We start from the raw sequence: 23,501 nt of genomic DNA on the forward strand, positions 1-23,501 counted from the left end.
ACTTCCCTGGAAGTCCCGATGAGGTGCTATTTGCCTCCCGGATCCCAGCGAGGGCTCCAGGAGCTCGGGTACTTTCGCGCCTTGGGTCCCCTCTGTCACTCGGGGCGCACGGATTCCAAGAAAGAGGGGTAGCCTTCCTCCGGATTACTAAGGACAAGGTATGCCCAGACACTTCTTGCAGTTCTCTGCCTGGGGGGGACCAGATCAGATGTGCCTGGAAAACACCTACCTAGGCAGCCGGGGCTCCCTTCTCCAGGAGGCCAACGGCATGGCAAAGTACCCGGGAAGGCTCCACGGGTCCCGGGCAGACCTCCCCCGGGCGTCCGGGGCACCCATCTCCAGGAGGCCAACGGCATTGCAAAGTACCCGGGAAGGGCTCCACGGGTCCCGGGCAGACCTCCCCCGGGCGTCCGGGGCACCCATCTCCAGGAGGCCAACGGCATTGCAAAGTACCCGGGAAGGGCTCCACGGGTCCCGATCAGACCTCCCCCGGGCGTCCGGGGCACCCATCTCCAGGAGGCCAACGGCATTGCAAAGTACCCGGGAAGGGCTCCACGGGTCCTGGGCAGACCTCCCCCGGGCGTACGTGGTCGTCCGACAGATTCGGGCGGATGTGCTTTTACGAACCGGATCGGAATCGGGCCAAATAATAATAATAATCCACATTTGTAAAGCGCACAATCACCCGTAAGGGTCGCTAGGGGCCGTCGGGAAGATTAAGCAAGCTATTGCCCAGAGTCACATGGTGCTGGGCTAATCTGCCGCCGGCGCCGGGGATCGAACCGTGATCTCCAGATTTCAGAGTCAGCCGCCCTAACCGCGGCGTCAGCTATTCCTCAGACTCACATGGTGCTGGGCTTTTCTGCCGCCGGCGCCGGGGATCGAACCGTGATCTCCAGATTTCCGAGTCAGCCGCCCTAGCCGCGGCGTCAGCTATTCCTCAGAGTCACATGGTGCTGGGCTTTTCTGCCGCCGGCTCCGGGGATCGAACCGTGATCTCCAGATTTCCGAGTCAGCCGCCCTAGCCGCGGCGTCAGCTATTCCTCAGAGTCACATGGTGCTGGGCTTTTCTGCCGCCGGCTCCGGGGATCGAACCGTGATCTCCAGATTTCCGAGTCAGCCGCCCTAGCCGCGGCGTCAGCTATTCCTCAGAGTCACATGGTGCTGGGCTTTTCTGCCGCCGGTGCCGGGGATCGAACCGTGATCTCCAGATTTCCGAGTCAGCCGCCCTAGCCGCGGCGTCAGCTATTTCTCAGAGTCACATGGTGCTGGGCTTTTCTGCCGCCGGCGCCGGGGATCGAACCGTGATCTCCAGATTTCCGAGTCAGCCGCCCTAGCCGCGGCGTCAGCTATTCCTCAAAGTCACATGGTGCTGGGCTTTTCTGCCGCCGGCGCCGGGGATCGAACCGTGATCTCCAGATTTCCGAGTCAGCCGCCCTAGCCGCGGCGTCAGCTATTTCTCAGAGTCACATGGTGCTGGGCTTTTCTGCCGCCGGCTCCGGGGATCGAACCGTGATCTCCAGATTTCCGAGTCAGCCGCCCTAGCCGCGGCGTCAGCTATTCCTCAGAGTCACATGGTGCTGGGCTTTTCTGCCGCCGGCGCCGGGGATCGAACCGTGAGCGCCCCCCAGCGCAATGCGTTGTAATGGTATGCGTTGTAACATGGTACATCCGGTGCAAGATAGTCATTGAACTCAGGGTCCTAATGTTTAGAACCGAGAGCACACAGATCAGAGGGCGTTGGTGGTATAGTGGTGAGCATAGCTGCCTTCCAAGCAGTTGACCCGGGTTCGATTCCCGGCCAACGCAGTACAAATACTAATATATTCTGCAAGCAGGATATATTTTAATGCAACATGTCACAAAATGGAAATATAATGAACAGATTAATCAGCCATTATATAAAAAATAAACAAATATGTAGGCAAGCATCTCAATCGCCCCTTCTGCTATATTCATTGTCCTAATATATGATAAGTTTCATAAAGCAGAGTCACCACTCACATGTGCTGATAAAAAATATTTACAGTGGGCAGACAATGAAAGGGCTGAGGCCCGACCACACATTATAACTCCAGCATCTCTATGTTAAAAAGCATTTCCTAGGCAATATCTAGCCTCTGAAAACAATATGCAAGATCCATCGATAAATCTGGCAAAAGTCGCCAACATTTTGTGCATACTTGTGCCCTCACCTGAATGTAGCGCCACCTTGTAGACGTCGGAGGTAACTGCAGCTCAAAAAATGTTTCATCAGAGGGCAAGTTTAGAGGAATCCAAAAGGCAGATGTCCATGGAAAGATCCTCCGACTGCAGCAGGAAGGTTGGATGCTTCAAATTTACACAGTTTCCAGTCCAACGTCCTCTCATGTACCGAACGCTCCCAAACGCTCAAAAGCCTTACACCGGGCAAGCCCTCACCGGGTAGATCTCTGGCTCCCAGGTAAAGCCAAATCCTGAGCATGCTAGCACTAGGATCACAGAGAGAGAGACAGAGAGCGTCGGAGAGCTGCTGTCTTGATAAAGGCCTGAAACGGCTAGTGCCTAAGAGGGTCTGGACTTTCAGTTATGACTGATTGTGAGAGGGGAAGATGAAGATTTTCTGCACCCAGCATGCCTTGCGATATAATTAGGCAAATGAGGTGAGAGCCCGACCAATCCCACTTCACTCCTATGAATGCCTCCTCATCTGCATAAAGAGAACACTTTCACAAACGAGCAAAGTGGCGCAGCGGAAGCGTGCTGGGCCCATAACCCAGAGGTCGATGGATCGAAACCATCCTCTGCTAATTTTGCTTGATTTTCCTTCCAAGGACCAAGCTGTCATTTCCACACTGCCAGAAAGGAAAAGCGCAAGCTTGTGCCAGCTATGTGAAAAAAGACTTCTCAACTATCTATGTCTGTGTAATACAAGAGTGTTCGTGAAAGGATCAACCCTGTACTTTGAAAGCAAAGACACACAACTATAACCATAAATGACTGGTGGGAGCTTCACACAACTTTCTGGGCATGCTTTGAATTTCATTCTTCCCTTTTTTTCTGCTCTTATCTATCTCCTGGGCATTTCATGGAATGTTCTCTCTTTCTCTTCCCTGCTTTGCTTCCCATGCTGCCTATATATGCTGATTTCTACTATTTGTACTGTTGCTTTTCATTTCTTCTCTTCTGCACAACTTTGTCCTTGGTTTCAATCCCCAGTTCCTTACCCTCTGCAAAAAACGTTCTACTACTTCTCATGTTGGTATCTAAACCAAATGCACCATTGAAGCTGTTGCAAGATAGTCATTGATTTCGGCAACGTAATATTTAGAACCGAGAGCACACACATCAGAGGGCGTTGGTGGTATAGTGGTGAGCATAGCTGCTTCCCAAGCAGTTGACCCGGGTTCGATTCCCGGCCAACGCAGTGAAAATGCTTATATATTCTGCAAGCAGGATATATTTTAATGCAACATGTCACAAAATGGAAATTTCATGTACAGATTAATCAGCCATATATAAAAAAATAAACAAATACATAGGCAAACATCTCAATCGCACCTTCTGATACATTCATTGTCCTAATATATGATAAGTTTTATAAAGCAGAGTCACAACTCACATGTGCTGGTAATAAATATGTTACAGTGGGCAAACAATGGAAGGGGTGAGGCCCCACCAGACATTATAACTCCAACATCTCTATGTTAAAAAGCATTTCTAGGCAATATCTAGCCTCTGAAAAAAATATGCAAGATCCACCGATAAATCTGGCAAAAGTCCCTAACATTTTGTGCATACTTGTGCACTTACCAGAATGTAGAGCCACCTTGTAGCTGTCGAAGGTAATTGCTGCTCCCAAAATGTTTTATCAGAAGGCAAGTTGAGAGGAATCCTAGAGGCAGATGTCCATGGAAAGAGCCGCTCACTGCAGCAGGAATGTTGGATGCTTCAAATTCGCAGAGTTTCCTGTCCAACGTCCACTCACGTCCCGAACGCTCCCAAACGCTCAAAAGCCTCACACCGGGCAAGCCCTCACGGGGTAGATCTCTGGCTCCCAGGTAAAGCCAAATCCTGAGCATGCTAGTGCTAGGATCACAGAGAGAGAGAGAGAGAGAGAGAGAGAGGGTTCAAGACCTGCTGTCTTGATAAAGGTCTGAAACGGCTAGTGCCTAAGAGTGTCTGACTTTCAGTTATGACTGATTGTGAGAGGGGAAGATGAAGTTTTTCTGCACCCAGCATGCCTTGCAATATACTTATGCAAATGAGGTGAGAGCCGGACCAATCCCACGCTACTCTGCCTAATGCTCCCTAGCTGCATAAAAAGAACACTTTCACAACAGAGCAGAGTGGCGCAGCGGAAGCGTGCTGGGCCCATAACCCAGAGGTCGATGGATCGAAACCATCCTCTGCTAATTTTGCTTGATTTTCCTTCCAAGGACCAAGCTGTCTTTTCCACGCTGACAGCAAGGAAAAGCACAAGCTTGTGCCAGCTATGTGAGAAAAGACTTCTCAAATATCTGTGTCTGCTGAAATACAAGAGAGGGATCATCAAAGGATCCACCCTGTACTTTGAAAGTAAAGACACACAATAATAAGCATAAATGACTGGTGGGACCTTCAAACACTTTTATGGGCAGGCTTTGAATTTCATTCTTCCCTTTTTGTTCTGCTCTTATCTATCTCATGGGCAATTAATTGAATGTTCTGTATTTCTCTTCCCTGTTTTGCTTCCCATGCTGCCTCTATATATTATTATCTATTATTTGTAATGCAGCTTTCCATTCTTCTCTTCTGCACAGCTTTGTCCTTGGTTTCAATCCCAGTTCCTTACCCTCTGCAAAAAACTTTCTATTGCTTTTCATGTTGGTATCTAAACCAAATGCACCATTCAAGCTGGTGCAAGATAGTCATTGAACTCAGGGTCCTAATGTTTAGAACCGAGAGCACACAGATCAGAGGGCGTTGGTGGTATAGTGGTGAGCATAGCTGCCTTCCAAGCAGTTGACCCGGGTTCGATTCCCGGCCAACGCAGTACAAATACTAATATATTCTGCAAGCAGGATATATTTTAATGCAACATGTCACAAAATGGAAATATAATGAACAGATTAATCAGCCGTTATATAAAAAATAAACAAATATGTAGGCAAGCATCTCAATCGCCCCTTCTGCTATATTCATTGTCCTAATATATGATAAGTTTCATAAAGCAGAGTCACCACTCACATGTGCTGATAAAAAATATTTACAGTGGCCAGACAATGAAAGGGCTGAGGCCCGACCACACATTATAACTCCAGCATCTCTATGTTAAAAAGCATTTCCTAGGTAATATCTAGCCTCTGAAAACAATATGCAAGATCCATCGATAAATCTGGCAAAAGTCGCCAACATTTTGTGCATACTTGTGCCCTCACCTGAATGTAGCGCCACCTTGTAGACGTCGGAGGTAACTGCAGCTCAAAAAATGTTTCATCAGAGGGCAAGTTTAGAGGAATCCAAAAGGCAGATGTCCATGGAAAGATCCTCCGACTGCAGCAGGAAGGTTGGATGCTTCAAATTTACACAGTTTCCAGTCCAACGTCCTCTCATGTACCGAACGCTCCCAAACGCTCAAAAGCCTTACACCGGGCAAGCCCTCACCGGGTAGATCTCTGGCTCCCAGGTAAAGCCAAATCCTGAGCATGCTAGCACTAGGATCACAGAGAGAGAGACAGAGAGCGTCGGAGAGCTGCTGTCTTGATAAAGGCCTGAAACGGCTAGTGCCTAAGAGGGTCTGGACTTTCAGTTATGACTGATTGTGAGAGGGGAAGATGAAGATTTTCTGCACCCAGCATGCCTTGCGATATAATTAGGCAAATGAGGTGAGAGCCCGACCAATCCCACTTCACTCCTATGAATGCCTCCTCATCTGCATAAAGAGAACACTTTCACAAACGAGCAGAGTGGCGCAGCGGAAGCGTGCTGGGCCCATAACCCAGAGGTCGATGGATCGAAACCATCCTCTGCTAATTTTGCTTGATTTTCCTTCCAAGGACCAAGCTGTCATTTCCACACTGCCAGAAAGGAAAAGCGCAAGCTTGTGCCAGCTATGTGAAAAAAGACTTCTCAACTATCTATGTCTGTGTAATACAAGAGTGTTCGTGAAAGGATCAACCCTGTACTTTGAAAGCAAAGACACACAACTATAACCATAAATGACTGGTGGGAGCTTCACACAACTTTCTGGGCATGCTTTGAATTTCATTCTTCCCTTTTTTTCTGCTCTTATCTATCTCCTGGGCATTTCATGGAATGTTCTCTCTTTCTCTTCCCTGCTTTGCTTCCCATGCTGCCTATATATGCTGATTTCTACTATTTGTACTGTTGCTTTTCATTTCTTCTCTTCTGCACAACTTTGTCCTTGGTTTCAATCCCCAGTTCCTTACCCTCTGCAAAAAACGTTCTACTACTTCTCATGTTGGTATCTAAACCAAATGCACCATTGAAGCTGTTGCAAGATAGTCATTGATTTCGGCAACGTAATATTTAGAACCGAGAGCACACACATCAGAGGGCGTTGGTGGTATAGTGGTGAGCATAGCTGCTTCCCAAGCAGTTGACCCGGGTTCGATTCCCGGCCAACGCAGTGAAAATGCTTATATATTCTGCAAGCAGGATATATTTTAATGCAACATGTCACAAAATGGAAATTTCATGTACAGATTAATCAGCCATATATAAAAAAATAAACAAATACATAGGCAAACATCTCAATCGCACCTTCTGATACATTCATTGTCCTAATATATGATAAGTTTTATAAAGCAGAGTCACAACTCACATGTGCTGGTAATAAATATGTTACAGTGGGCAAACAATGGAAGGGGTGAGGCCCCACCAGACATTATAACTCCAACATCTCTATGTTAAAAAGCATTTCTAGGCAATATCTAGCCTCTGAAAAAAATATGCAAGATCCACCGATAAATCTGGCAAAAGTCCCTAACATTTTGTGCATACTTGTGCACTTACCAGAATGTAGAGCCACCTTGTAGCTGTCGAAGGTAATTGCTGCTCCCAAAATGTTTTATCAGAAGGCAAGTTGAGAGGAATCCTAGAGGCAGATGTCCATGGAAAGAGCCGCTCACTGCAGCAGGAATGTTGGATGCTTCAAATTCGCAGAGTTTCCTGTCCAACGTCCACTCACGTCCCGAACGCTCCCAAACGCTCAAAAGCCTCACACCGGGCAAGCCCTCACGGGGTAGATCTCTGGCTCCCAGGTAAAGCCAAATCCTGAGCATGCTAGTGCTAGGATCACAGAGAGAGAGAGAGAGAGAGAGAGAGGGTTCAAGACCTGCTGTCTTGATAAAGGTCTGAAACGGCTAGTGCCTAAGAGTGTCTGACTTTCAGTTATGACTGATTGTGAGAGGGGAAGATGAAGTTTTTCTGCACCCAGCATGCCTTGCAATATACTTATGCAAATGAGGTGAGAGCCGGACCAATCCCACGCTACTCTGCTTAATGCTCCCTATCTGCATAAAAAGAACACTTTCACAACAGAGCAGAGTGGCGCAGCGGAAGCGTGCTGGGCCCATAACCCAGAGGTCGATGGATCGAAACCATCCTCTGCTAATTTTGCTTGATTTTCCTTCCAAGGACCAAGCTGTCTTTTCCACGCTGACAGCAAGGAAAAGCACAAGCTTGTGCCAGCTATGTGAGAAAAGACTTCTCAAATATCTGTGTCTGCTGAAATACAAGAGAGGGATCATCAAAGGATCCACCCTGTACTTTGAAAGTAAAGACACACAATAATAAGCATAAATGACTGGTGGGACCTTCAAACACTTTTATGGGCAGGCTTTGAATTTCATTCTTCCCTTTTTGTTCTGCTCTTATCTATCTCATGGGCAATTAATTGAATGTTCTGTATTTCTCTTCCCTGTTTTGCTTCCCATGCTGCCTCTATATATTATTATCTATTATTTGTAATGCAGCTTTCCATTCTTCTCTTCTGCACAGCTTTGTCCTTGGTTTCAATCCCAGTTCCTTACCCTCTGCAAAAAACTTTCTATTGCTTTTCATGTTGGTATCTAAACCAAATGCACCATTCAAGCTGGTGCAAGATAGTCATTGAACTCAGGGTCCTAATGTTTAGAACCGAGAGCACACAGATCAGAGGGCGTTGGTGGTATAGTGGTGAGCATAGCTGCCTTCCAAGCAGTTGACCCGGGTTCGATTCCCGGCCAACGCAGTACAAATACTAATATATTCTGCAAGCAGGATATATTTTAATGCAACATGTCACAAAATGGAAATATAATGAACAGATTAATCAGCCGTTATATAAAAAATAAACAAATATGTAGGCAAGCATCTCAATCGCCCCTTCTGCTATATTCATTGTCCTAATATATGATAAGTTTCATAAAGCAGAGTCACCACTCACATGTGCTGATAAAAAATATTTACAGTGGGCAGACAATGAAAGGGCTGAGGCCCGACCACACATTATAACTCCAGCATCTCTATGTTAAAAAGCATTTCCTAGGCAATATCTAGCCTCTGAAAACAATATGCAAGATCCATCGATAAATCTGGCAAAAGTCGCCAACATTTTGTGCATACTTGTGCCCTCACCTGAATGTAGCGCCACCTTGTAGACGTCGGAGGTAACTGCAGCTCAAAAAATGTTTCATCAGAGGGCAAGTTTAGAGGAATCCAAAAGGCAGATGTCCATGGAAAGATCCTCCGACTGCAGCAGGAAGGTTGGATGCTTCAAATTTACACAGTTTCCAGTCCAACGTCCTCTCATGTACCGAACGCTCCCAAACGCTCAAAAGCCTTACACCGGGCAAGCCCTCACCGGGTAGATCTCTGGCTCCCAGGTAAAGCCAAATCCTGAGCATGCTAGCACTAGGATCACAGAGAGAGAGACAGAGAGCGTCGGAGAGCTGCTGTCTTGATAAAGGCCTGAAACGGCTAGTGCCTAAGAGGGTCTGGACTTTCAGTTATGACTGATTGTGAGAGGGGAAGATGAAGATTTTCTGCACCCAGCATGCCTTGCGATATAATTAGGCAAATGAGGTGAGAGCCCGACCAATCCCACTTCACTCCTATGAATGCCTCCTCATCTGCATAAAGAGAACACTTTCACAAACGAGCAGAGTGGCGCAGCGGAAGCGTGCTGGGCCCATAACCCAGAGGTCGATGGATCGAAACCATTCTCTGCTAATTTTGCTTGATTTTCCTTCCAAGGACCAAGCTGTCATTTCCACACTGCCAGAAAGGAAAAGCGCAAGCTTGTGCCAGCTATGTGAAAAAAGACTTCTCAACTATCTATGTCTGTGTAATACAAGAGTGTTCGTGAAAGGATCAACCCTGTACTTTGAAAGCAAAGACACACAACTATAACCATAAATGACTGGTGGGAGCTTCACACAACTTTCTGGGCATGCTTTGAATTTCATTCTTCCCTTTTTTTCTGCTCTTATCTATCTCCTGGGCATTTCATGGAATGTTCTCTCTTTCTCTTCCCTGCTTTGCTTCCCATGCTGCCTATATATGCTGATTTCTACTATTTGTACTGTTGCTTTTCATTTCTTCTCTTCTGCACAACTTTGTCCTTGGTTTCAATCCCCAGTTCCTTACCCTCTGCAAAAAACGTTCTACTACTTCTCATGTTGGTATCTAAACCAAATGCACCATTGAAGCTGTTGCAAGATAGTCATTGATTTCGGCAACGTAATATTTAGAACCGAGAGCACACACATCAGAGGGCGTTGGTGGTATAGTGGTGAGCATAGCTGCTTCCCAAGCAGTTGACCCGGGTTCGATTCCCGGCCAACGCAGTGAAAATGCTTATATATTCTGCAAGCAGGATATATTTTAATGCAACATGTCACAAAATGGAAATTTCATGTACAGATTAATCAGCCATATATAAAAAAATAAACAAATACATAGGCAAACATCTCAATCGCACCTTCTGATACATTCATTGTCCTAATATATGATAAGTTTTATAAAGCAGAGTCACAACTCACATGTGCTGGTAATAAATATGTTACAGTGGGCAAACAATGGAAGGGGTGAGGCCCCACCAGACATTATAACTCCAACATCTCTATGTTAAAAAGCATTTCTAGGCAATATCTAGCCTCTGAAAAAAATATGCAAGATCCACCGATAAATCTGGCAAAAGTCCCTAACATTTTGTGCATACTTGTGCACTTACCAGAATGTAGAGCCACCTTGTAGCTGTCGAAGGTAATTGCTGCTCCCAAAATGTTTTATCAGAAGGCAAGTTGAGAGGAATCCTAGAGGCAGATGTCCATGGAAAGAGCCGCTCACTGCAGCAGGAATGTTGGATGCTTCAAATTCGCAGAGTTTCCTGTCCAACGTCCACTCACGTCCCGAACGCTCCCAAACGCTCAAAAGCCTCACACCGGGCAAGCCCTCACGGGGTAGATCTCTGGCTCCCAGGTAAAGCCAAATCCTGAGCATGCTAGTGCTAGGATCACAGAGAGAGAGACAGAGAGCGTCGGAGAGCTGCTGTCTTGATAAAGGCCTGAAACGGCTAGTGCCTAAGAGGGTCTGGACTTTCAGTTATGACTGATTGTGAGAGAGGAAGATGAAGATTTTCTGCACCCAGCATGCCTTGCGATATAATTAGGCAAATGAGGTGAGAGCCCGACCAATCCCACTTCACTCCTATGAATGCCTCCTCATCTGCATAAAGAGAACACTTGCACAAACGAGCAGAGTGGCGCAGCGGAAGCGTGCTGGGCCCATAACCCAGAGGTCGATGGATCGAAACCATCCTCTGCTAATTTTGCTTGATTTTCCTTCCAAGGACCAAGCTGTCTTTTCCACGCTGACAGCAAGGAAAAGCACAAGCTTGTGCCAGCTATGTGAGAAAAGACTTCTCAAATATCTGTGTCTGCTGAAATACAAGAGAGGGATCATCAAAGGATCCACCCTGTACTTTGAAAGTAAAGACACACAATAATAAGCATAAATGACTGGTGGGACCTTCAAACACTTTTATGGGCAGGCTTTGAATTTCATTCTTCCCTTTTTGTTCTGCTCTTATCTATCTCATGGGCAATTAATTGAATGTTCTGTATTTCTCTTCCCTGTTTTGCTTCCCATGCTGCCTCTATATATTATTATCTATTATTTGTAATGCAGCTTTCCATTCTTCTCTTCTGCACAGCTTTGTCCTTGGTTTCAATCCCAGTTCCTTACCCTCTGCAAAAAACTTTCTATTGCTTTTCATGTTGGTATCTAAACCAAATGCACCATTCAAGCTGGTGCAAGATAGTCATTGAACTCAGGGTCCTAATGTTTAGAACCGAGAGCACACAGATCAGAGGGCGTTGGTGGTATAGTGGTGAGCATAGCTGCCTTCCAAGCAGTTGACCCGGGTTCGATTCCCGGCCAACGCAGTACAAATACTAATATATTCTGCAAGCAGGATATATTTTAATGCAACATGTCACAAAATGGAAATATAATGAACAGATTAATCAGCCGTTATATAAAAAATAAACAAATATGTAGGCAAGCATCTCAATCGCCCCTTCTGCTATATTCATTGTCCTAATATATGATAAGTTTCATAAAGCAGAGTCACCACTCACATGTGCTGATAAAAAATATTTACAGTGGGCAGACAATGAAAGGGCTGAGGCCCGACCACACATTATAACTCCAGCATCTCTATGTTAAAAAGCATTTCCTAGGCAATATCTAGCCTCTGAAAACAATATGCAAGATCCATCGATAAATCTGGCAAAAGTCGCCAACATTTTGTGCATACTTGTGCCCTCACCTGAATGTAGCGCCACCTTGTAGACGTCGGAGGTAACTGCAGCTCAAAAAATGTTTCATCAGAGGGCAAGTTTAGAGGAATCCAAAAGGCAGATGTCCATGGAAAGATCCTCCGACTGCAGCAGGAAGGTTGGATGCTTCAAATTTACACAGTTTCCAGTCCAACGTCCTCTCATGTACCGAACGCTCCCAAACGCTCAAAAGCCTTACACCGGGCAAGCCCTCACCGGGTAGATCTCTGGCTCCCAGGTAAAGCCAAATCCTGAGCATGCTAGCACTAGGATCACAGAGAGAGAGACAGAGAGCGTCGGAGAGCTGCTGTCTTGATAAAGGCCTGAAACGGCTAGTGCCTAAGAGGGTCTGGACTTTCAGTTATGACTGATTGTGAGAGGGGAAGATGAAGATTTTCTGCACCCAGCATGCCTTGCGATATAATTAGGCAAATGAGGTGAGAGCCCGACCAATCCCACTTCACTCCTATGAATGCCTCCTCATCTGCATAAAGAGAACACTTTCACAAATGAGCAGAGTGGCGCAGCGGAAGCGTGCTGGGCCCATAACCCAGAGGTCGATGGATCGAAACCATTCTCTGCTAATTTTGCTTGATTTTCCTTCCAAGGACCAAGCTGTCATTTCCACACTGCCAGAAAGGAAAAGCGCAAGCTTGTGCCAGCTATGTGAAAAAAGACTTCTCAACTATCTATGTCTGTGTAATACAAGAGTGTTCGTGAAAGGATCAACCCTGTACTTTGAAAGCAAAGACACACAACTATAACCATAAATGACTGGTGGGAGCTTCACACAACTTTCTGGGCATGCTTTGAATTTCATTCTTCCCTTTTTTTCTGCTCTTATCTATCTCCTGGGCATTTCATGGAATGTTCTCTCTTTCTCTTCCCTGCTTTGCTTCCCATGCTGCCTATATATGCTGATTTCTACTATTTGTACTGTTGCTTTTCATTTCTTCTCTTCTGCACAACTTTGTCCTTGGTTTCAATCCCCAGTTCCTTACCCTCTGCAAAAAACGTTCTACTACTTCTCATGTTGGTATCTAAACCAAATGCACCATTGAAGCTGTTGCAAGATAGTCATTGATTTCGGCAACGTAATATTTAGAACCGAGAGCACACACATCAGAGGGCGTTGGTGGTATAGTGGTGAGCATAGCTGCTTCCCAAGCAGTTGACCCGGGTTCGATTCCCGGCCAACGCAGTGAAAATGCTTATATATTCTGCAAGCAGGATATATTTTAATGCAACATGTCACAAAATGGAAATTTCATGTACAGATTAATCAGCCATATATAAAAAAATAAACAAATACATAGGCAAACATCTCAATCGCACCTTCTGATACATTCATTGTCCTAATATATGATAAGTTTTATAAAGCAGAGTCACAACTCACATGTGCTGGTAATAAATATGTTACAGTGGGCAAACAATGGAAGGGGTGAGGCCCCACCAGACATTATAACTCCAACATCTCTATGTTAAAAAGCATTTCTAGGCAATATCTAGCCTCTGAAAAAAATATGCAAGATCCACCGATAAATCTGGCAAAAGTCCCTAACATTTTGTGCATACTTGTGCACTTACCAGAATGTAGAGCCACCTTGTAGCTGTCGAAGGTAATTGCTGCTCCCAAAATGTTTTATCAGAAGGCAAGTTGAGAGGAATCCTAGAGGCAGATGTCCATGGAAAGAGCCGCTCACTGCAGCAGGAATGTTGGATGCTTCAAATTCGCAGAGTTTCCTGTCCAACGTCCACAACGCTCCCAAACGCTCAAAAGCCTCACACCGGGCAAGCCCTCACCGGGTAGATCTCTGGCTCCCAGGTAAAGCCAAATCCTGAGCATGCTAGTGCTAGGATCACAGAGAGAGAGAGAGAGAGGGTTCAAGACCTGCTGTCTTGATAAAGGTCTGAAACGGCTAGTGCCTAAGAGTGTCTGACTTTCAGTTATGACTGATTGTGAGAGGGGAAGATGAAGTTTTTCTGCACCCAGCATGCCTTGCAATATACTTATGCAAATGAGGTGAGAGCCGGACCAATCCCACGCTACTCTGCTTAATGCTCCCTATCTGCATAAAAAGAACACTTTCACAACAGAGCAGAGTGGCGCAGCGGAAGCGTGCTGGGCCCATAACCCAGAGGTCGATGGATCGAAACCATCCTCTGCTAATTTTGCTTGATTTTCCTTCCAAGGACCAAGCTGTCTTTTCCACACTGACAGCAAGGAAAAGCACAAGCTTGTGCCAGCTATGTGAGAAAAGACTTCTCAAATATCTGTGTCTGCTGAAATACAAGAGAGGGATCATCAAAGGATCCACCCTGTACTTTGAAAGTAAAGACACACAATAATAAGCATAAATGGCTGGTGGGACCTTCAAACACTTTTATGGGCAGGCTTTGAATTTCATTCTTCCCTTTTTGTTCTGCTCTTATCTATCTCCTGGGCAATTAATTGAATGTTCTGTATTTCTCTTCCCTGTTTTGCTTCCCATGCTGCCTCTATATATTCTTATCTATTATTTGTAATGCAGCTTTCCATTCTTCTCTTCTGCACAGCTTTGTCCTTGGTTTCAATCCCAGTTCCTTACCCTCTGCAAAAAACTTTCTATTGCTTTTCATGTTGGTATCTAAACCAAATGCACCATTCAAGCTGGTGCAAGATAGTCATTGAACTCAGGGTCCTAATGTTTAGAACCGAGAGCACACAGATCAGAGGGCGTTGGTGGTATAGTGGTGAGCATAGCTGCCTTCCAAGCAGTTGACCCTGGTTCGATTCCCGGCCAACGCAGTACAAATACTAATATATTCTGCAAGCAGGATATATTTTAATGCAACATGTCACAAAATGGAAATATAATGAACAGATTAATCAGCCGTTATATAAAAAATAAACAAATATGTAGGCAAGCATCTCAATCGCCCCTTCTGCTATATTCATTGTCCTAATATATGATAAGTTTCATAAAGCAGAGTCACCACTCACATGTGCTGATAAAAAATATTTACAGTGGGCAGACAATGAAAGGGCTGAGGCCCGACCACACATTATAACTCCAGCATCTCTATGTTAAAAAGCATTTCCTAGGCAATATCTAGCCTCTGAAAGCAATATGCAAGATCCATCGATAAATCTGGCAAAAGTCGCCAACATTTTGTGCATACTTGTGCCCTCACCTGAATGTAGCGCCACCTTGTAGACGTCGGAGGTAACTGCAGCTCAAAAAATGTTTCATCAGAGGGCAAGTTTAGAGGAATCCAAAAGGCAGATGTCCATGGAAAGATCCTCCGACTGCAGCAGGAAGGTTGGATGCTTCAAATTTACACAGTTTCCAGTCCAACGTCCTTTCATGTACCGAACGCTCCCAAACGCTCAAAAGCCTTACACCGGGCAAGCCCTCACCGGGTAGATCTCTGGCTCCCAGGTAAAGCCAAATCCTGAGCATGCTAGCACTAGGATCACAGAGAGAGAGACAGAGAGCGTCGGAGAGCTGCTGTCTTGATAAAGGCCTGAAACGGCTAGTGCCTAAGAGGGTCTGGACTTTCAGTTATGACTGATTGTGAGAGAGGAAGATGAAGATTTTCTGCACCCAGCATGCCTTGCGATATAATTAGGCAAATGAGGTGAGAGCCCGACCAATCCCACTTCACTCCTATGAATGCCTCCTCATCTGCATAAAGAGAACACTTGCACAAACGAGCAGAGTGGCGCAGCGGAAGCGTGCTGGGCCCATAACCCAGAGGTCGATGGATCAAAACCATCCTCTGCTAATTTTGCTTGATTTTCCTTCCAAGGACCAAGCTGTCATTTCCACACTGCCAGAAAGGAAAAGCGCAAGCTTGTGCCAGCTATGTGAAAAAAGACTTCTCAACTATCTATGTCTGTGTAATACAAGAGTGTTCGTGAAAGGATCAACCCTGTACATTGAAAGCAAAGACACACAACTATAACCATAAATGACTGGTGGGAGCTTCACACAACTTTCTGGGCATGCTTTGAATTTCATTCTTCCCTTTTTTCAGCTCTTATCTATCTCCTGGGCATTTCATGGAATGTTCTCTCTTTCTCTTCCCTGCTTTGCTTCCCATGCTGCCTATATATGCTGATTTCTACTATTTGTACTGTTGCTTTTCATTTCTTCTCTTCTGCACAACTTTGTCCTTGGTTTCAATCCCCAGTTCCTTACCCTCTGCAAAAAACGTTCTACTACTTCTCATGTTGGTATCTAAACCAAATGCACCATTGAAGCTGTTGCAAGATAGTCATAGATTTCGGCAACGTAATATTTAGAACCGAGAGCACACACATCAGAGGGCGTTGGTGGTATAGTGGTGAGCATAGCTGCTTCCCAAGCAGTTGACCCGGGTTCGATTCCCGGCCAACGCAGTGAAAATGCTTATATATTCTGCAAGCAGGATATATTTTAATGCAACATGTCACAAAATGGAAATTTCATGTACAGATTAATCAGCCATATATAAAAAAATAAACAAATACATAGGCAAACATCTCAATCGCACCTTCTGATACATTCATTGTCCTAATATATGATAAGTTTTATAAAGCAGAGTCACAACTCACATGTGCTGGTAATAAATATGTTACAGTGGGCAAACAATGGAAGGGGTGAGGCCCCACCAGACATTATAACTCCAACATCTCTATGTTAAAAAGCATTTCTAGGCAATATCTAGCCTCTGAAAAAAATATGCAAGATCCACCGATAAATCTGGCAAAAGTCCCTAACATTTTGTGCATACTTGTGCACTTACCAGAATGTAGAGCCACCTTGTAGCTGTCGAAGGTAATTGCTGCTCCCAAAATGTTTTATCAGAAGGCAAGTTGAGAGGAATCCTAGAGGCAGATGTCCATGGAATGAGCCGCTCACTGCAGCAGGAATGTTGGATGCTTCAAATTCGCAGAGTTTCCTGTCCAACGTCCACAACGCTCCCAAACGCTCCCAAACGCTCAAAAGCCTCACACCGGGCAAGCCCTCACCGGGTAGATCTCTGGCTCCCAGGTAAAGCCAAATCCTGAGCATGCTAGTGCTAGGATCACAGAGAGAGAGAGAGAGAGAGAGAGGGTTCAAGACCTGCTGTCTTGATAAAGGTCTGAAACGGCTAGTGCCTAAGAGTGTCTGACTTTCAGTTATGACTGATTGTGAGAGGGGAAGATGAAGCTTTTCTGCACCCAGCATGCCTTGCAATATACTTATGCAAATGAGGTGAGAGCCGGACCAATCCCACGCTACTCTGCTTAATGCTCCCTATCTGCATAAAAAGAACACTTTCACAACAGAGCAGAGTGGCGCAGCGGAAGCGTGCTGGGCCCATAACCCAGAGGTCGATGGATCGAAACCATCCTCTGCTAATTTTGCTTGATTTTCCTTCCAAGGACCAAGCTGTCTTTTCCACGCTGACAGCAAGGAAAAGCACAAGCTTGTGCCAGCTATGTGAGAAAAGACTTCTCAAATATCTGTGTCTGCTGAAATACAAGAGAGGGATCGTCAAAGGATCCACCCTGTACTTTGAAAGTAAAGACACACAATAATAAGCATAAATGACTGGTGGGACCTTCAAACACTTTTATGGGCAGGCTTTGAATTTCATTCTTCCCTTTTTGTTCTGCTCTTATCTATCTCCTGGGCAATTAATTGAATGTTCTGTATTTCTCTTCCCTGTTTTGCTTCCCATGCTGCCTCTATATATTCTTATCTATTATTTGTAATGCAGCTTTCCATTCTTCTCTTCTGCACAGCTTTGTCCTTGGTTTCAATCCCAGTTCCTTACCCTCTGCAAAAAACTTTCTATTGCTTTTCATGTTGGTATCTAAACCAAATGCACCATTCAAGCTGGTGCAAGATAGTCATTGAACTCAGGGTCCTAATGTTTAGAACCGAGAGCACACAGATCAGAGGGCGTTGGTGGTATAGTGGTGAGCATAGCTGCCTTCCAAGCAGTTGACCCGGGTTCGATTCCCGGCCAACGCAGTACAAATACTAATATATTCTGCAAGCAGGATATATTTTAATGCAACATGTCACAAAATGGAAATATAATGAACAGATTAATCAGCCGTTATATAAAAAATAAACAAATATGTAGGCAAGCATCTCAATCGCCCCTTCTGCTATATTCATTGTCCTAATATATGATAAGTTTCATAAAGCAGAGTCACCACTCACATGTGCTGATAAAAAATATTTACAGTGGGCAGACAATGAAAGGGCTGAGGCCCGACCACACATTATAACTCCAGCATCTCTATGTTAAAAAGCATTTCCTAGGCAATATCTAGCCTCTGAAAGCAATATGCAAGATCCATCGATAAATCTGGCAAAAGTCGCCAACATTTTGTGCATACTTGTGCCCTCACCTGAATGTAGCGCCACCTTGTAGACGTCGGAGGTAACTGCAGCTCAAAAAATGTTTCATCAGAGGGCAAGTTTAGAGGAATCCAAAAGGCAGATGTCCATGGAAAGATCCTCCGACTGCAGCAGGAAGGTTGGATGCTTCAAATTTACACAGTTTCCAGTCCAACGTCCTTTCATGTACCGAACGCTCCCAAACGCTCAAAAGCCTTACACCGGGCAAGCCCTCACCGGGTAGATCTCTGGCTCCCAGGTAAAGCCAAATCCTGAGCATGCTAGCACTAGGATCACAGAGAGAGAGACAGAGAGCGTCGGAGAGCTGCTGTCTTGATAAAGGCCTGAAACGGCTAGTGCCTAAGAGGGTCTGGACTTTCAGTTATGACTGATTGTGAGAGAGGAAGATGAAGATTTTCTGCACCCAGCATGCCTTGCGATATAATTAGGCAAATGAGGTGAGAGCCCGACCAATCCCACTTCACTCCTATGAATGCCTCCTCATCTGCATAAAGAGAACACTTGCACAAACGAGCAGAGTGGCGCAGCGGAAGCGTGCTGGGCCCATAACCCAGAGGTCGATGGATCAAAACCATCCTCTGCTAATTTTGCTTGATTTTCCTTCCAAGGACCAAGCTGTCATTTCCACACTGCCAGAAAGGAAAAGCGCAAGCTTGTGCCAGCTATGTGAAAAAAGACTTCTCAACTATCTATGTCTGTGTAATACAAGAGTGTTCGTGAAAGGATCAACCCTGTACATTGAAAGCAAAGACACACAACTATAACCATAAATGACTGGTGGGAGCTTCACACAACTTTCTGGGCATGCTTTGAATTTCATTCTTCCCTTTTTTCAGCTCTTATCTATCTCCTGGGCATTTCATGGAATGTTCTCTCTTTCTCTTCCCTGCTTTGCTTCCCATGCTGCCTATATATGCTGATTTCTACTATTTGTACTGTTGCTTTTCATTTCTTCTCTTCTGCACAACTTTGTCCTTGGTTTCAATCCCCAGTTCCTTACCCTCTGCAAAAAACGTTCTACTACTTCTCATGTTGGTATCTAAACCAAATGCACCATTGAAGCTGTTGCAAGATAGTCATAGATTTCGGCAACGTAATATTTAGAACCGAGAGCACACACATCAGAGGGCGTTGGTGGTATAGTGGTGAGCATAGCTGCTTCCCAAGTAGTTGACCCGGGTTCGATTCCCGGCCAACGCAGTGAAAATGCTTATATATTCTGCAAGCAGGATATATTTTAATGCAACATGTCACAAAATGGAAATTTCATGTACAGATTAATCAGCCATATATAAAAAAATAAACAAATACATAGGCAAACATCTCAATCGCACCTTCTGATACATTCATTGTCCTAATATATGATAAGTTTTATAAAGCAGAGTCACAACTCACATGTGCTGGTAATAAATATGTTACAGTGGGCAAACAATGGAAGGGGTGAGGCCCCACCAGACATTATAACTCCAACATCTCTATGTTAAAAAGCATTTCTAGGCAATATCTAGCCTCTGAAAAAAATATGCAAGATCCACCGATAAATCTGGCAAAAGTCCCTAACATTTTGTGCATACTTGTGCACTTACCAGAATGTAGAGCCACCTTGTAGCTGTCGAAGGTAATTGCTGCTCCCAAAATGTTTTATCAGAAGGCAAGTTGAGAGGAATCCTAGAGGCAGATGTCCATGGAATGAGCCGCTCACTGCAGCAGGAATGTTGGATGCTTCAAATTCGCAGAGTTTCCTGTCCAACGTCCACAACGCTCCCAAACGCTCCCAAACGCTCAAAAGCCTCACACCGGGCAAGCCCTCACCGGGTAGATCTCTGGCTCCCAGGTAAAGCCAAATCCTGAGCATGCTAGTGCTAGGATCACAGAGAGAGAGAGAGAGAGAGAGAGGGTTCAAGACCTGCTGTCTTGATAAAGGTCTGAAACGGCTAGTGCCTAAGAGTGTCTGACTTTCAGTTATGACTGATTGTGAGAGGGGAAGATGAAGCTTTTCTGCACCCAGCATGCCTTGCAATATACTTATGCAAATGAGGTGAGAGCCGGACCAATCCCACGCTACTCTGCTTAATGCTCCCTATCTGCATAAAAAGAACACTTTCACAACAGAGCAGAGTGGCGCAGCGGAAGCGTGCTGGGCCCATAACCCAGAGGTCGATGGATCGAAACCATCCTCTGCTAATTTTGCTTGATTTTCCTTCCAAGGACCAAGCTGTCTTTTCCACGCTGACAGCAAGGAAAAGCACAAGCTTGTGCCAGCTATGTGAGAAAAGACTTCTCAAATATCTGTGTCTGCTGAAATACAAGAGAGGGATCGTCAAAGGATCCACCCTGTACTTTGAAAGTAAAGACACACAATAATAAGCATAAATGACTGGTGGGACCTTCAAACACTTTTATGGGCAGGCTTTGAATTTCATTCTTCCCTTTTTGTTCTGCTCTTATCTATCTCCTGGGCAATTAATTGAATGTTCTGTATTTCTCTTCCCTGTTTTGCTTCCCATGCTGCCTCTATATATTCTTATCTATTATTTGTAATGCAGCTTTCCATTCTTCTCTTCTGCACAGCTTTGTCCTTGGTTTCAATCCCAGTTCCTTACCCTCTGCAAAAAACTTTCTATTGCTTTTCATGTTGGTATCTAAACCAAATGCACCATTCAAGCTGGTGCAAGATAGTCATTGAACTCAGGGTCCTAATGTTTAGAACCGAGAGCACACAGATCAGAGGGCGTTGGTGGTATAGTGGTGAGCATAGCTGCCTTCCAAGCAGTTGACCCGGGTTCGATTCCCGGCCAACGCAGTACAAATACTAATATATTCTGCAAGCAGGATTTATTTTAATGCAACATGTCCCAAAATGGAAATATAAGGAACAGATTAATCAGCCGTTATATAAAAAATAAACAAATATGTAGGCAAGCATCTCAATCGCCCCTTCTGCTATATTCATTGTCCTAATATATGATAAGTTTCATAAAGCAGAGTCACCACTCACATGTGCTGATAAAAAATATTTACAGTGGGCAGACAATGAAAGGGCTGAGGCCCGACCACACATTATAACTCCAGCATCTCTATGTTAAAAAGCATTTCCTAGGCAATATCTAGCCTCTGAAAACAATATGCAAGATCCATCGATAAATCTGGCAAAAGTCGCCAACATTTTGTGCATACTTGTGCCCTCACCTGAATGTAGCGCCACCTTGTAGACGTCGGAGGTAACTGCAGCTCAAAAAATGTTTCATCAGAGGGCAAGTTTAGAGGAATCCAAAAGGCAGATGTCCATGGAAAGATCCTCCGACTGCAGCAGGAAGGTTGGATGCTTCAAATTTACACAGTTTCCAGTCCAACGTCCTCTCATGTACCGAACGCTCCCAAACGCTCAAAAGCCTTACACCGGGCAAGCCCTCACCGGGTAGATCTCTGGCTCCCAGGTAAAGCCAAATCCTGAGCATGCTAGCACTAGGATCACAGAGAGAGAGACAGAGAGCGTCGGAGAGCTGCTGTCTTGATAAAGGCCTGAAACGGCTAGTGCCTAAGAGGGTCTGGACTTTCAGTTATGACTGATTGTGGGAGGGGAAGATGAAGATTTTCTGCACCCAGCATGCCTTGCGATATAATTAGGCAAATGAGGTGGGAGCCCGACCAATCCCACTTCACTCCTATGAATGCCTCCTCATCTGCATAAAGAGAACACTTTCACAAACGAGCAGAGTGGCGCAGCGGAAGCGTGCTGGGCCCATAACCCAGAGGTCGATGGATCGAAACCATCCTCTGCTAATTTTGCTTGATTTTCCTTCCAAGGACCAAGCTGTCATTTCCACACTGCCAGAAAGGAAAAGCGCAAGCTTGTGCCAGCTATGTGAAAAAAGACTTCTCAACTATCTATGTCTGTGTAATACAAGAGTGTTCGTGAAAGGATCAACCCTGTACTTTGAAAGCAAAGACACACAACTATAACCATAAATGACTGGTGGGAGCTTCACACAACTTTCTGGGCATGCTTTGAATTTCATTCTTCCCTTTTTTTCTGCTCTTATCTATCTCCTGGGCATTTCATGGAATGTTCTCTCTTTCTCTTCCCTGCTTTGCTTCCCATGCTGCCTATATATGCTGATTTCTACTATTTGTACTGTTGCTTTTCATTTCTTCTCTTCTGCACAACTTTGTCCTTGGTTTCAATCCCCAGTTCCTTATCCTCTGCAAAAAACGTTCTACTACTTCTCATGTTGGTATCTAAACCAAATGCACCATTGAAGCTGTTGCAAGATAGTCATTGATTTCGGCAACGTAATATTTAGAACCGAGAGCACACACATCAGAGGGTGTTGGTGGTATAGTGGTGAGCATAGCTGCTTCCCAAGCAGTTGACCCGGGTTCGATTCCCGGCCAACGCAGTGAAAATGCTTATATATTCTGCAAGCAGGATATATTTTAATGCAACATGTCACAAAATGGAAATTTCATGTACAGATTAATCAGCCATATATAAAAAAATAAACAAATACATAGGCAAACATCTCAATCGCACCTTCTGATACATTCATTGTCCTAATATATGATAAGTTTTATAAAGCAGAGTCACAACTCACATGTGCTGGTAATAAATATGTTACAGTGGGCAAACAATGGAAGGGGTGAGGCCCCACCAGACATTATAACTCCAACATCTCTATGTTAAAAAGCATTTCTAGGCAATATCTAGCCTCTGAAAAAAATATGCAAGATCCACCGATAAATCTGGCAAAAGTCCCTAACATTTTGTGCATACTTGTGCACTTACCAGAATGTAGAGCCACCTTGTAGCTGTCGAAGGTAATTGCTGCTCCCAAAATGTTTTATCAGAAGGCAAGTTGAGAGGAATCCTAGAGGCAGATGTCCATGGAAAGAGCCGCTCACTGCAGCAGGAATGTTGGATGCTTCAAATTCGCAGAGTTTCCTGTCCAACGTCCACTCACGTCCCGAACGCTCCCAAACGCTCAAAAGCCTCACACCGGGCAAGCCCTCACCGGGTAGATCTCTGGCTCCCAGGTAAAGCCAAATCCTGAGCATGCTAGTGCTAGGATCACAGAGAGAGAGAGAGAGAGAGAGAGAGAGGGTTCAAGACCTGCTGTCTTGATAAAGGTCTGAAACGGCTAGTGCCTAAGAGTGTCTGACTTTCAGTTATGACTGATTGTGAGAGGGGAAGATGAAGTTTTTCTGCACCCAGCATGCCTTGCAATATACTTATGCAAATGAGGTGAGAGCCGGACCAATCCCACGCTACTCTGCTTAATGCTCCCTATCTGCATAAAAAGAACACTTTCAC

At 45.0% G+C, this 23,501-nt stretch overlaps 13 non-coding genes across 13 annotated transcripts; all 13 read left to right on the forward strand.

Annotated features, from left to right (window-relative positions):
• Window positions 1-1,737: 1,737 nt before the first annotated feature.
• Window positions 1,738-1,809, forward strand: TRNAG-UCC (transfer RNA glycine (anticodon UCC)). Its single transcript has one exon. It is a non-coding gene; the product is annotated as a tRNA-Gly (tRNA).
• Window positions 1,810-3,334: 1,525 nt separating this feature from the next.
• On the forward strand, window positions 3,335-3,406 carry TRNAG-CCC (transfer RNA glycine (anticodon CCC)). The gene has a single exon. It is a non-coding gene; the product is annotated as a tRNA-Gly (tRNA).
• Window positions 3,407-4,941: 1,535 nt separating this feature from the next.
• Window positions 4,942-5,013, forward strand: TRNAG-UCC (transfer RNA glycine (anticodon UCC)). Its single transcript has one exon. It is a non-coding gene; the product is annotated as a tRNA-Gly (tRNA).
• A 1,525-nt stretch (window positions 5,014-6,538) lies between these two features.
• On the forward strand, window positions 6,539-6,610 carry TRNAG-CCC (transfer RNA glycine (anticodon CCC)). The gene has a single exon. It is a non-coding gene; the product is annotated as a tRNA-Gly (tRNA).
• A 1,533-nt stretch (window positions 6,611-8,143) lies between these two features.
• On the forward strand, window positions 8,144-8,215 carry TRNAG-UCC (transfer RNA glycine (anticodon UCC)). Its single transcript has one exon. It is a non-coding gene; the product is annotated as a tRNA-Gly (tRNA).
• Window positions 8,216-9,740: 1,525 nt separating this feature from the next.
• TRNAG-CCC (transfer RNA glycine (anticodon CCC)) lies at window positions 9,741-9,812 on the forward strand. The gene has a single exon. It is a non-coding gene; the product is annotated as a tRNA-Gly (tRNA).
• Window positions 9,813-11,339: 1,527 nt separating this feature from the next.
• On the forward strand, window positions 11,340-11,411 carry TRNAG-UCC (transfer RNA glycine (anticodon UCC)). The gene has a single exon. It is a non-coding gene; the product is annotated as a tRNA-Gly (tRNA).
• A 1,525-nt stretch (window positions 11,412-12,936) lies between these two features.
• TRNAG-CCC (transfer RNA glycine (anticodon CCC)) lies at window positions 12,937-13,008 on the forward strand. Its single transcript has one exon. It is a non-coding gene; the product is annotated as a tRNA-Gly (tRNA).
• Window positions 13,009-16,119: 3,111 nt separating this feature from the next.
• On the forward strand, window positions 16,120-16,191 carry TRNAG-CCC (transfer RNA glycine (anticodon CCC)). Its single transcript has one exon. It is a non-coding gene; the product is annotated as a tRNA-Gly (tRNA).
• A 1,531-nt stretch (window positions 16,192-17,722) lies between these two features.
• Window positions 17,723-17,794, forward strand: TRNAG-UCC (transfer RNA glycine (anticodon UCC)). The gene has a single exon. It is a non-coding gene; the product is annotated as a tRNA-Gly (tRNA).
• Window positions 17,795-19,318: 1,524 nt separating this feature from the next.
• On the forward strand, window positions 19,319-19,390 carry TRNAG-CCC (transfer RNA glycine (anticodon CCC)). Its single transcript has one exon. It is a non-coding gene; the product is annotated as a tRNA-Gly (tRNA).
• A 1,531-nt stretch (window positions 19,391-20,921) lies between these two features.
• On the forward strand, window positions 20,922-20,993 carry TRNAG-UCC (transfer RNA glycine (anticodon UCC)). Its single transcript has one exon. It is a non-coding gene; the product is annotated as a tRNA-Gly (tRNA).
• Window positions 20,994-22,518: 1,525 nt separating this feature from the next.
• TRNAG-CCC (transfer RNA glycine (anticodon CCC)) lies at window positions 22,519-22,590 on the forward strand. The gene has a single exon. It is a non-coding gene; the product is annotated as a tRNA-Gly (tRNA).
• The last annotated feature ends 911 nt before the right edge of the window (window positions 22,591-23,501 follow it).

The sequence above is a fragment of the Lissotriton vulgaris genome, chromosome 2_1 (assembly GCF_964263255.1).
Source record: "Lissotriton vulgaris chromosome 2_1, aLisVul1.2, whole genome shotgun sequence".
Classification (NCBI taxonomy): Eukaryota; Metazoa; Chordata; class Amphibia; order Caudata; family Salamandridae; genus Lissotriton; species Lissotriton vulgaris.